The sequence below is a fragment of the Odontesthes bonariensis genome, chromosome 19 (genome assembly GCF_027942865.1).
Source record: "Odontesthes bonariensis isolate fOdoBon6 chromosome 19, fOdoBon6.hap1, whole genome shotgun sequence".
Lineage (NCBI taxonomy): Eukaryota > Metazoa > Chordata > Actinopteri > Atheriniformes > Atherinopsidae > Odontesthes > Odontesthes bonariensis.
In genome coordinates this window covers 33133573-33145725 of record NC_134524.1, presented here as the reverse complement: position 1 = coordinate 33145725, position 12153 = coordinate 33133573, and the positions used below count along the sequence as shown (strand labels likewise).

Genomic DNA, 12153 nt, shown 5'->3' with positions numbered 1-12153 from the left:
AATTTGTTTCTTTACTGATTACTTTACTTAGTTACTTTTCAAAAACATGATGCACAACCTATTCTTTAATGACAAAGTTCAAGGGAGAAATTGTCTAGCTATATAGTTACTCTAGATGGTATTTCCTTGGCTTCTAGTTCTACAGTGAGGAACCTTGGAGTTATTTTTGACCAGAACTTATCATTTGACTCGCATATAAAACAGGTTTCTAGGACTGCCTTCTTTCACCTTCGTAATATTGTTAAAATCAGGAACATATTGTCTCAGAGTGATGCAGAAAAACTAATTCATGCATTTGTTACTTCAAGATTGGACTACTGTAATTCTTTATTATTGGGCTGTCCCTCATATTCTCTGAAAAGCCTTCAGTTGATCCAAAATGCTGCAGCCAGAGTTTTGACGAGAACTAACAGGAGAGATCATATTTCTCCAGTTTTAGCTTCTCTTCATTGGCTCCCTGTTAAATTCAGAATAGAATTTAAGATTCTTCTCCTTACATATAAAGCTCTTAATGACCGAGCTCCATCATATCTTAAAGATCTCATTGTAAGATATTTTCCTAACAGAGCACTTCGTTCCCAAACTGCAGGTTTACTTGAGGTTCCCAGAGTTTCTAAAAGTAGAATGGGAGGCAGAGCCTTCAGTTATCAGGCCCCTCTCTTGTGGAATAAGCTGCCAGTAAATGTCCGGGAAGCAGACACCCTTTCCACTTTTAAGACCAGGCTTAAAACTTTCCTTTTTTATAAAGCTTATAGTTAGGGATGGCTCAGGTGATCCTGAAACATCCCATAGTTAAGCTGCTATAGGCCTAGACTGCTGGGGGGCCTCATCTGACACACCTTTCCTCACTTTACTCTCTTTATGTATATGTGATATTATTGTGGTCATTAACTCGTGTTTCCCTGTTCCAACAGATATCCTTTGAATGGTGTTACAGTGCCGCCGTCGCGGTGGCCCCCTGCCCCCCCCCCCCCCCCCTGCCCCCCCCCCCTTTCTGTCTTCTCAAACCCCAGCTGGTCGAGGCGGATGGCCACCCTTCCTGAGTCTGGTTCTGCCAGAGGTTTCTTCCTGTTAAAAGGGAGTCGTTTCTCTCCACAGTCGCCTCAGGGAGATTGGACCGAAAAACAAAAAGTTTTCAGTGCAATCTGTTGGTTTTCTTAGCTAGGAAATTGTTTTTGAATTGGCTCTATATGAACGAATTGGATTATTTTATGAATTATGATTATTATTAATTAATTGAATTCCAATTGGCTTGAATTGGACTTACTATCTAAGTGCCTTGAGATGACATTTGTTGTATTTGGCGCTATATAAATAAAAATGAATTGAATTGAATTGAAATTAAAAATGCAATAATTTCCACAACACAAATAACTACTCTGCAGCCAGCTAGACACCTAGAGCTGACACATTTCACACCTGTTACTGACAAAACAGTCAGAGACCATCTGCAGTCTGAGTTCATCAATGTGCTGCCTTGATGAGTTGCCCACTAGCTTCCTAAAGTCTGTGCTGAGCAGTTTGTTACCACAACTCGCTCATCTAGTTAACATCTCACTCCAGACTGGAACATTTCCAAAGGCCTTAAAAACCGCTGTCATTAAGCCTCTTCTAAAGAAGAGCAATCTGATGCCACAGTACTGAACAACTACCGGCCCATATCAAACCTGCCATTCTTAGGCAAAGTCCTAGAAAAAGTTGTATACCAACAGCTTAGTGACTTTCTCCTGTCTAACAATGCTTTTGATACTTTCCAATCAGGCTTTAGGCCCCACCACAGCACTGAGACAGCTCTGATCAAGATTACAAACGACATCCGCCTGAACACCGAGTCTCAGTCTTAGTTCTGCTGGACCTAAGTGCTGCCTTTGACACAGTTGACCATGCAATCTTATTACAGAGGTTAGAAGACTAGGTGGGAATCTCTGGTCGTGCTTTAAACTGGTTCAAGTCCTATCTCGAGGACAGGAAATATTTTGTTGAAATTGGTAACTGTGTCTCAGACCAAATGGCTATAACCTGTGGGGTTCCCCAGGGGTCAATCCTGGGACCCCTGTTGTTCAATCTGTATATACTTCCATTAGGCCAGCTAATACGCAGCTATAATGTGTTCTACCACAATTATGCCGATGACACTCAGATCTACGTGTCACTGACGGCAGGAGAACACGGGCCTGTAGATACATTGTGTCGCTGCATCGAACAGATCAGTGTGTGGATGCAAAACCATTTTCTCCAGCTTAACTCAGACAAAACTGAAATCATTGTCTGTGGCCCACAGAAACAAAGAGAAAGTGTTATCAGTCACCTTGAGACTCTCCCTTTTAAAACCTAATAATCAAGTTAGAAATCTCGGGGTAATATTGAACTCAGATCTGAACTTTAACAGCCACATTAAATCTGTAACATCAGCAGCTTTTTACCATCTAAAAAACATTGCCAGAATCAAAGGAATAGTGTCTAAACCAGACTTAGAAAAACTAATCCATGCATTTGTCTCCAGCAGGTTATACTGCTGTAATGGCCTGCTCACTGGGCTCTCTAAACGGGCTGTAAGACAGCTGCAGTACATCCAGAACGCTGCTGCTCGAGTCCTGACTAGAACCAGGAAATACCACCATATTAGTCCAGTGCTCAGGTCTCTGCACTCTGCAAGATTATACCATCCGTTGTTAACAAGCACGGCAATCACGCTTCCTTTAATATTATCTATTTATCTGCAGTCTATGCCTGCCGGCAGTGAAACAAATAATATTGTCTTTCCTAATATTCCTGCTGCTCCAAGTTTGTGCATTTAACCTGCCAGTGATCTCACTTTCCCCATGACACTTGAGAAAAGATTTTTTTCTCCATGTTGTTCCAACCCAGTGTTGGTAATAATGACGTTAGAGTATAACGGCGTTACTAACAGCATTATTCAGTATTTTTTTTCAGTAACGAGTAATCTAATAAATTACTTTTCCTATCGTTGCAACGCTGTTGCCAATACTGAGAATGTGAAGTGGCGCGTAACTTCAATTTGGTTGAATGAAGTGCAAGCTGTCAGGTTTTGGCCACACATCAGCTGCCTGTAGAGAGAAGGGGTGAGGATGATGAGACCGTTGCAAATGCGATGATGATTGGCTGGGTGGGCGGATCATGCCCTGCTCACACCGTCTCACTGCACCCTCTGACTGCGACAATGGCGACGAGCCTGGGAAATTCAAAGATAGCGTTCTCAAACCGGAAGTACCATCACTTCTTTCTCATTGAAATTAAAGGCAAGAATGTTTATGTGACATGCACGCTATGCCCAGGAAAAAAGACTTTATCCACGTCTGCCTCAAGCAACTGGAATCTTCTGAAGCACCTTTCATCAACACATGCTAACATGACACTTGTTGCTGCTGCTGCTATGGCAGGCTGCAATCTATTGAGTTCAAATACCAAATGTTCTAAAATACTGTATGTAGTGTTTTTATTCTTCAATCAGTTGATATAAACATGTTTTGACTTAAAGATGTTATAGAACGTAATAGTGTTACAGTCACAGTTACTTTGCTGCACTGGCGTAGCCAGAAAAAAGACATTGGGTGTACACCAGCAAATACTGGGTGTGCCAAATTTATTTTCAACACGTGGCCGACACGTGCAAACACGCTGCTAACTTAAAAACACATGCAAGAGAAAAATACACAACGGAAGTTCGCCAAGCCACTAGGGGGTCTCGACCTGTGTGGGATAGGCCCTAACCGATAGGGGATCGACGATGGGAGATCGACCATAGTAACGAAGGAGAAGAAAATCAAAAGGTACGTTGCCAAGTGTTTAAAAAAGACATAAAGGACAACGTGCCTTTATACTTTCTTCTCCTTCGTTACTCCTCCGATCTCCCATAGTCAATCCCCTTTCCCAAAGGTCGAGACCCCCTAGTGGCCTGGCGAACTTCCGTTGTGTTTTGAGTGAACTTGCAGCGTTTCTCTCTTGCATGTGTTTTGAAGTTTGCAGCGCGTTTCTCTCTAGAAGTCGTTTTGCACGTGTCTGCCACCGTATTGTTACACCTCCACAAACATTCAAAAGAATGTATCTCTGGAATACAACATTATTAACACAAAACATATCCACACGTTGTGTGCGTTCTCATCAGTAATAGTCAACAGTAGTTCACAGCAGGTCTAGACATTCACACGTGTGACGTGCTCTCAAATAAATCAATAACAAAGTAATACAAAAAGCTCACTGTGATCTCAAAAAAACAACACACACACAGACATTGCATGCCCAATGAGTGAACATAGTGAAATATATATTTCTTTCTTTCTTTGGCTGGCACCGGCACACCCGTGGCTGCGCCATTGCTTTGCTGAGTAACTAATTACTCTTACAATGAGGTAACTGAGTTACTAACTCAATTACTTTTTGGAAGAAGTAATTTGTAACTGTAACTAATTACTTTTTTAAAGTAAGATGACCAACACTGTTCCTACCCAGCATTACTTGCGCTTTTGAAAGTTCAGTCAGCCGCTCCTACATGCAAACAACTTTCCCATTGGCATGGTGACACATACACATCACAGCACATGTGAAAATGTGCAAGAAATACCAGCAGAAATATTTTCAGCAGCACAGTACGCTTTTTCTATCTCGGGTGGTGCTCTCTCAGCGGTCATTGGGTGAGAGGTGGGGTACACCCTGGGGGGGACGCCAGTCCATCACAGGGCCACACAGAGACAAACGAGGGAACCAACCATACACACTCACACTCCTAGGGTCAATTTAGAGTCACCAGTGAACTGAACATGCATGCTGTTGGGCGGTGGGAGGAAGCCGGAGTACCCGGACAGAACCCCTGCAAACATGAGGAGAATGAAGTGATGATCAGTCATTATCAGTTCATGATGTGGGGATGGGGGTGGGGGTATTGGAATCGAGTTGCTCACCCCCCACTCTAATAGTTTTAATGGGAAAAATGATAACTCCCTTCTATCTTATTTTGACCAAAGCATGACATTTCATTCAGAGCTCAGAAAAGTCTGGCCTAATCTGCATCTCTTAAACCTAACTGAGTTTTGGATGATAACCACACGAACCTTTGAGAAAGGAGAGAGGTCATCGGAGATTTCAGTGGAGACTGCTCTAACATATTGCCAGGTATTGGCAATGTTTACTTTCTCGGCATAGAAACACCTCATCAGTTTGTTTGCCATTTCCAGTCATGCCACCTAAAGAACAACTTTATAATGTGCATCATAAACTGTTCATCAAAACACAACTAACAAGAATTCAAAAGTCAGACCCAACTGATAATGAGACTGCAGCTTTCATCAAACAGGAAGTGCTTGAGTGGGCCGGTGGAACACCCATGGTTGTGATACTCAGGACACTCTAAACTTGTTACCAAGTCAACAAAGCTTCAAAGTTTCAAGCTGCATAGCACCTGTAAGAAACACTAAACCAATGCATCACCCGAAACCCCGAGCCCCAGTTTTTCCTTTAGGAGCTTAGATGACAGCAATTGTTCTGTGGAGATGGTGAGTGTTTCTCCTTTCTTTTCTGGTGATAAATAATAATGGTGAAAAATGCTCTGTAGGTGGATTGATAGGTAATCAGTCAAGGTAACTGTTCATTGCATTCCCACGTACAGTTTGGTGTGAACATTTTGTGCTACTCTGAGTTAAAAACCAAGGGCAATTTATGTGTTAAATGGGCTCAAATCATGTGCACAAGCAAACAATGAGGAGTGGATGATAATAAAATGAAAAATAAAATGAAAGTTGGTGAACACTCAAACTCTCACATGTCATACAGCAGTGTGCAGAATTCAAATGAACCTTTGGGGTGGACTTATGTAATGGACTGTAAGAAGAATCCAAATTGGTGAAATTAAAGGAAAGAAAGCATGATTTTTTTCAAATTGAATAAAAAGAGCAGTGGTGCATACATATTTGCATACTATTTGCTATGAAGCCCCTGAATTAGCCTTCGGTCTTTGGTTGCAGCCCTAACTTGAAAGTGAAAAATAAGTGTGCCAGGTTCCTCGGGCTGATTCTACACCAATTCCAAAAAACGTTGAACATATCAAACATTGGAAGTGAGCCGTTTTACTATTTAAAGAAAAATATTACTTCATCTTTAATTTGATTGCTGCAGCACATCTCAAAAGAATTGGGACAGGAGCAGGTTTCCCACTGTGGCATCAGCCTGCAAACATCAGAAAGCTGAGAAGACCTGGACCTTTGGGAGAGGGACATCGTCCCATCATGGTCTGATATAAGACTCCAGCTGCTCAAGGGTCCTCGTTCTTCTTTGTTTTTGCATTTTTTGATGCGATAAATGTCCTCAATTGGCGAAAGGTTTGGTATGCAGGCAGGCCAGTCCAGTAGCTGGTCAGAGTTAGGTCCACATCACCCCCAAACCATCAGAGATGCACGCTTTTGAACTCAGCGCTGATAACAAGCCAGATGGTCCCTCTTCTCTTTTGTCCAGAAAACCAGGCATCCATAATTTCAAAAAAAATATTTTTAGATTTCAATTAGCCTGACCACAGAACAGTTTGCTTCAGTGTATTTGAAATGAGCATAGGATGGTTCTGTGGCTTCATGTTCACATGTGACCTCTCATCATGATGGAGCTTTAACCTTCATGGTGAATTGTGTTCAGTCAATGATTTCCATCATAGAATCGTGCCTGTTTTAATGCAGCGCTGCCTGAGGGCCTGAAGATTACTGACACTTGGCCGTGTCCCTTCAGCACAGAGATGTCTCCAGCTTCTCTCAATCCTTACAGAATAGTGACCCTCTGCTCATCTTTATGCGTGAGAGATCCTGCCTCTCTCAGCTGGTCTTTTTATACCCAACAATGTCACTGATCGGTTGCCTTTTAATTCATTAGTTGTAACACGGTCCTCCAGCTATTTCTTTTCAGTACCACTTACTCTTCTTGCTTTTTGTTGCTCTAATCCAAATGTTTTTGTGTTGTTGCCATCAAATTCAAGATGAGTGAATATATTTTCTTTTAAAAATAGGAACATTTCACATTTACAGGATGTGACATGGTTTATATGCCGTATCAGTTTAAAATGTTGGTTTATGGGATTTGGAAAGCCTTGCCTTCTGCTTAGATTCACATTTCACACAGCGTCCCAACCTGGTTTGAGGTCGTACCCTGAGAGGTCAGATAGATGGTGGGCAGGGATCAGCTCAGCTGCATTCTTATTTTCCCACCCATTTTCCAGCCCACAGATGGCCCAGCTGTGACACAGCTAAATAGACACATTAAAATAACTAAGAATAAATAAACATGGATGTTACTTACACTATAACCTGCTATAAGTAGCATACTGACAAATCTTATTACAATCTTATTACAAATATGTCTAATTTTTCTATTTTTGAATCTGTTTCAGCATGTTTTGATCATTCTTCTCTTGCATTAAAGGAACAAGCAGGTGGGCAGAATTCGTATGTGAGCGTTCTGACCAGGGGCGATTTTAGGATCTGGCCTTTAGGGGTGCCCAGCCCCCAGTGCTCACAGAGGCACATTATTTCTCACTAATTGAGGCGAACTAGTACATTTATAAATTTTGGAGCCGTATTAGTTTTGCTTTGAGTAGTGTTTTCCCCTAAAACATTTAATTTTGACCTCTTCATTTCAAAAGACTGTGGCTCGACAGGGATAACAGAGAGCCTGAGACAAATATTGAAGATAACTCAACATTGATTTTGGGAGTAAAGAGTTAAAACAAAAACAAAATGCTAGAAAATAAATAAAATGGTCACTAAAATAATCCTTGAGCATCCTTGAGCAAAAAAAAATGTGTTTTTGCATAATATAATATTTTAAACATGTGCTGAGCCAGGGGGTGCCGAGCTATCTCACGGTGGTGCCTTGGCACCACTAAAAATACCCTAGCCTCGCCCCTGGTTCTGACCCATTTTCCCACATCTTCAGCAGGAATCCTTCAGGACAGCGCTCACATGACGGCGACTCGTGAATATTTATTAGCTGTCCGAAGCGCATCTCCAAGGTTTAAGCTCCAAAATGCAGCTTTTGTGTGTCCTCATTAGAGATACATTAGATCAGGTTCTAAATGATCCCACAAGGTCACTCAGATACCTGTAATTACTGAGCATCCTACCGCCACCAAGTGAAGAAAACAAAGCAAAAAAAAAACACCACAGATTAAAAGCAAACAATACCGTGACATCCTCTAACGTCATGATGAACTCTGCGGCCCTACTGAACACCACCATGGCCGCATCACTGATGCTGCTAGCTGGTAATTTTCCCTCTCAGAGCCCAGAGGACGGACAGTGCCGGGGCGCCCGCGGTAGCCGGCGGACGCCCCCCAGCCCTGTGCACTGCGGGTCTTACCGCGAAAGATGGGCCAGAGGCGGTGTCCTTGGTGCGGGCGGCTGGAGGAGACGGTACGGTCAGAGGGATCAACCTGCTCCACGCAATGCACCGTACTCCTGATGAATGAGACACACGGGCCGGCGCTGTCGGAGACTCATTGGATACTCAACACGAATTCTAAGCACCGCCCCTCTAAGTCTCTTACGTCATGCGTTTGAATAGACTCTCCAATTCGGCATCATCATCTCACCATCACTGTTGTCTCAACTGCAAAGCCATGTGTGGATGTGAGCGCGCATCACGTGAGCGTTGATCAAAGCCTGCATCCATGTCCTGCATCCAGTGGCGGTCCGACACTGATTTACGCCCCGGGCGAAACCCGGTGCTGGCGCCCCCCCTCGATGCCGGCCCGGGCGCCTGCACCTCTGTGGCCGAAACATAACCACGAATACCCCCCCACACACGTCACGAAACCCCCCCCCCCCCGCGATGCCGCTCTGCCTGCATCTTTGCTGCAGACCCTGAACCTGACATGTCCTGCATCTTTGATGCAGACCCTGAACCTGAGCCTCTGAAAGGGATCCAGCAGGGAACACAACTGCACTGCAACACAACTCGGCAAACACTCTGATTCAAAAGTTTGGTTTTCCACACATTTCAACTGATTACTGTGTCTGATCTTTATCTATCGCAATTTTACACAAGCAGAATCTGATGAGGGTGATGATATATGAACAGTTTAAATGTTTATATTTTTATTGAACACATAGAGTAATCACTCACAATGAAAAAAATGAGGATGAATATAGAACCATTCTCCCCTACAAATGTTTCTGTTCAACAATATGTCTTCATCTAAAAGCAACTTTCCTATGCCACAGCACAGCCAGGCAGGTGAAGTGAGCTATGCTAAAGCCAATTTATGTCATAAACATTGGAGAAAATGTGTAAAATATGCAGATATTTAGATTCAGGATGTCTGCACAGCTGGTCACACGCAGTGTTGGTCATCTTACTTTAGAAACGTAATCAGCTACAGTTGCTGCAATATGTACAATAGTCATACAATAACCGGATTGCACTGTGACTTTTCACTTTTTTACTTTTTACTTTAACTTTTACTATTTTTATTCTTTTGTATATTATTTAGATATCTTTTTATATTTTTTGTGTATACAAAGCCAAGAGCTCCTGAACTAAATTTCATTATGCCTGCATAGTGACAATAAAGATTCTTGATTCTTACTAATCATCCATCCATTTTCTATACCCGCTGAATCCGTCGGTCGGGTCGCGGGGGGGCTGGAGCCTATCCCGGCGGTCATTGGGCGAGAGGCGGGGTACACCCTGGACAGGCTGCCAGTCCATCACAGGGCCACACAGAGACAAACCAGACACACAACCACACACACTCACTCCTAAGGACAATTTTAGCGTCACCAGTTAACCTAACATGCATGTTTTTGGACGGTGGGAGGAAGCCGGAGTACCAGAGAGAACCCACGCATACACGGGGAGAACATGCAGACTCCACACAGAAAGGCCCCAGCCCTCTCGCTGTGAGGCGCGAGGTGTGCTAACCACCACACCACCGTGCAGCCAATCATAATACAGTTAAAGTCTAAATCAAATTTATTTATATAGCACATTTCATGTACAGAACAATTCAAAGTGCTTTATATAAAATAAAAGCATTGCAGCAGGGAGTGGAAGAAGCATTAAAAATACATAAAATAATATAAAGAGAAACAAATAAAATAATTGAAATGAATTAAAAACAAGCAACAGTCAAGATAAATTAAAAGATATTTCATGCATAGACACATGAGAACAGAAATGTTTTTAACCTGGATTTAAAAATGTCTCCATTTGGTGAAAGTTTAATCTCCACTGGCAGTTTGTTCCACTTGTTTGCAGCATAACAGCACTTTGAATTGTTTGTACATGAAATGTGCTATACAAATAAATTTGATTTGATTTTGATTTGTTGATAAAGTATTTTTTCCTTTTATTTCATGGAATTTGCCAGTGATCTCTCATTTCTGATGATGATCAAGGGAAGAAACACTTTAAACTTTTTCATCCCAGATATCTCACCTCTATAGAAGTCTTATTCCAGGCATTGCTTGGGCTTTGGAAAGCTCAATCAGTTGCTCCCACGTGCAAAACATGTATCCGTTGCCATGGTTATGCATCATAACAGATTGTGCCAGAAATCATTCCAGCAGCGCAGCACCCAAACCAGTGTCCGACTCTTTTTTTTTTTAACTTAAAATCTGTTATTTCACAGAAAAAAGCTCATCAGAAAATCTCAAAAAGCTACAAAGAAAAACACAATATGTTGCAGCAACGTGACTGTCATTGGAACTCAATAAACGTGTTAGAACTTTGTTATAGTAATGTTGTTCATTGAGGACTACCGCTTTGAAATTGCCACACAGTCCTCCAGCTGTTTGTTTCAGTGCCACTTACTTGCCCAGCCGTTTATGGCTCCCACCCCCTTTTTATTTTAGCCAAATTGAAAATGAGTGAGATCATGTTTCTGATGTTTTATTGTGAATAGAATATTGGCTTTTGAGATTTTTTTACATCTAATTCAGTGTTCTGACATCTTTGGAATATTTATTGTATACTTTAATTAGAGTCCCACCTCTTTTGGAAATGTGGTTGTTGCTCTGTACTTTTACATTAGGATCACTTTAAATTAGTTTCACATTTCAATGAAATGTGGGGATTTTCCTGTAAGTTTAAAGGAACAATCATGTGGTTTACACACAGACAGATAATCATGCATACTCTGTATGGCTGTCCTTTCCACATGTGATGTTGGGTGAATTATTGTAGTGACATGCAGATACTCAGTGGATCTGTGTGGAGTCAATGGCCCTGCTCAGGTCCGCACCGATAAGGCCCCACAGGCACATCGATTCAAAAAGTTATTCAGTTCAATAGTGCTCTAAAAGTTCCCATCACAGGCTGGCTCTGACCTTCCAGGTCATTTAAAGAGTCAAGTGTTCCATGGTGTTCACACTTCACTGACGTAATGTCTTTTTAGCTGATGCCTTTTTTCATTTGAAAAATTTAAATGAATTGAAATCAAATGATCAATTGAAGAAAAGTGTAGCAAACCAAAATGTGTTCTCTTTCTGCTCCCCATGTATTTGCTATTATTGGAAAATTCACTAAAAGTGTCATGTGTGCAGAGTCTCAACCGTGGAATAGTCTTTACTACATTACAAGCTATTCTCGCAAGGCTCCAGAGGAGCTTTATCTGACTTTCAGTATAATAAAAATCATTATAAATATTATCAGTATGCCAAAGGGAAATGGCCACAAGTGTCAACTGAATTATTTGCTGCCTAAAAAATTTCACTCCACATAAGAGCAAGAAATTATATTATTATTAATAATATTATTAAATATTAAATTAAATATTAAAAATAATAATATTTTTGCTGTATATGTTTTTATTTTTATTTTTATTCTTATTTTTACTTGTCTGTATGCTGCAACTGTGAAGTAATTTCCCAGCTGGGATGATTAAAGTACTTCTATTCTATTCTATTCTATTCTATAATAGTTTTTGTTGGGTAAAATAAAGCATTTCGTTACTTGGTGTATATTTTAAACACACAATATGTAATTAAATCAATATAGTATTAAATTTCGGAAAATTCCGTCTTACATCAGAAGCAATACTCCATAGACTTCTTGCAGTTGTCGCTTCGCTCAGACATAATATCTGTAACCTACATTTCCCTGTATCCTTTGCGAACTTCCATTTGACAATCAGCCAATCCGTTCCATGACAGTTCAGCA

At 41.4% G+C, this 12153-nt stretch overlaps 1 protein-coding gene across 3 annotated transcripts in view; it reads right to left on the bottom strand.

The window, feature by feature from the left end:
• nat16 (N-acetyltransferase 16) overlaps positions 1–8639 on the bottom strand; it is a 167759-nt gene extending 159120 nt beyond the window's left edge. For 2 of the 3 annotated variants that reach the window (XM_075451435.1, XM_075451437.1), the window contains exon 1: positions 8353–8639. The gene's annotated coding sequence lies outside the window, so the exon portion shown is untranslated. The remainder of the gene's footprint in view (positions 1–8352) is intronic. The other variant, XM_075451436.1, reaches the window with a different exon arrangement.
• Between the last annotated feature and the right edge of the window lie 3514 nt (positions 8640–12153).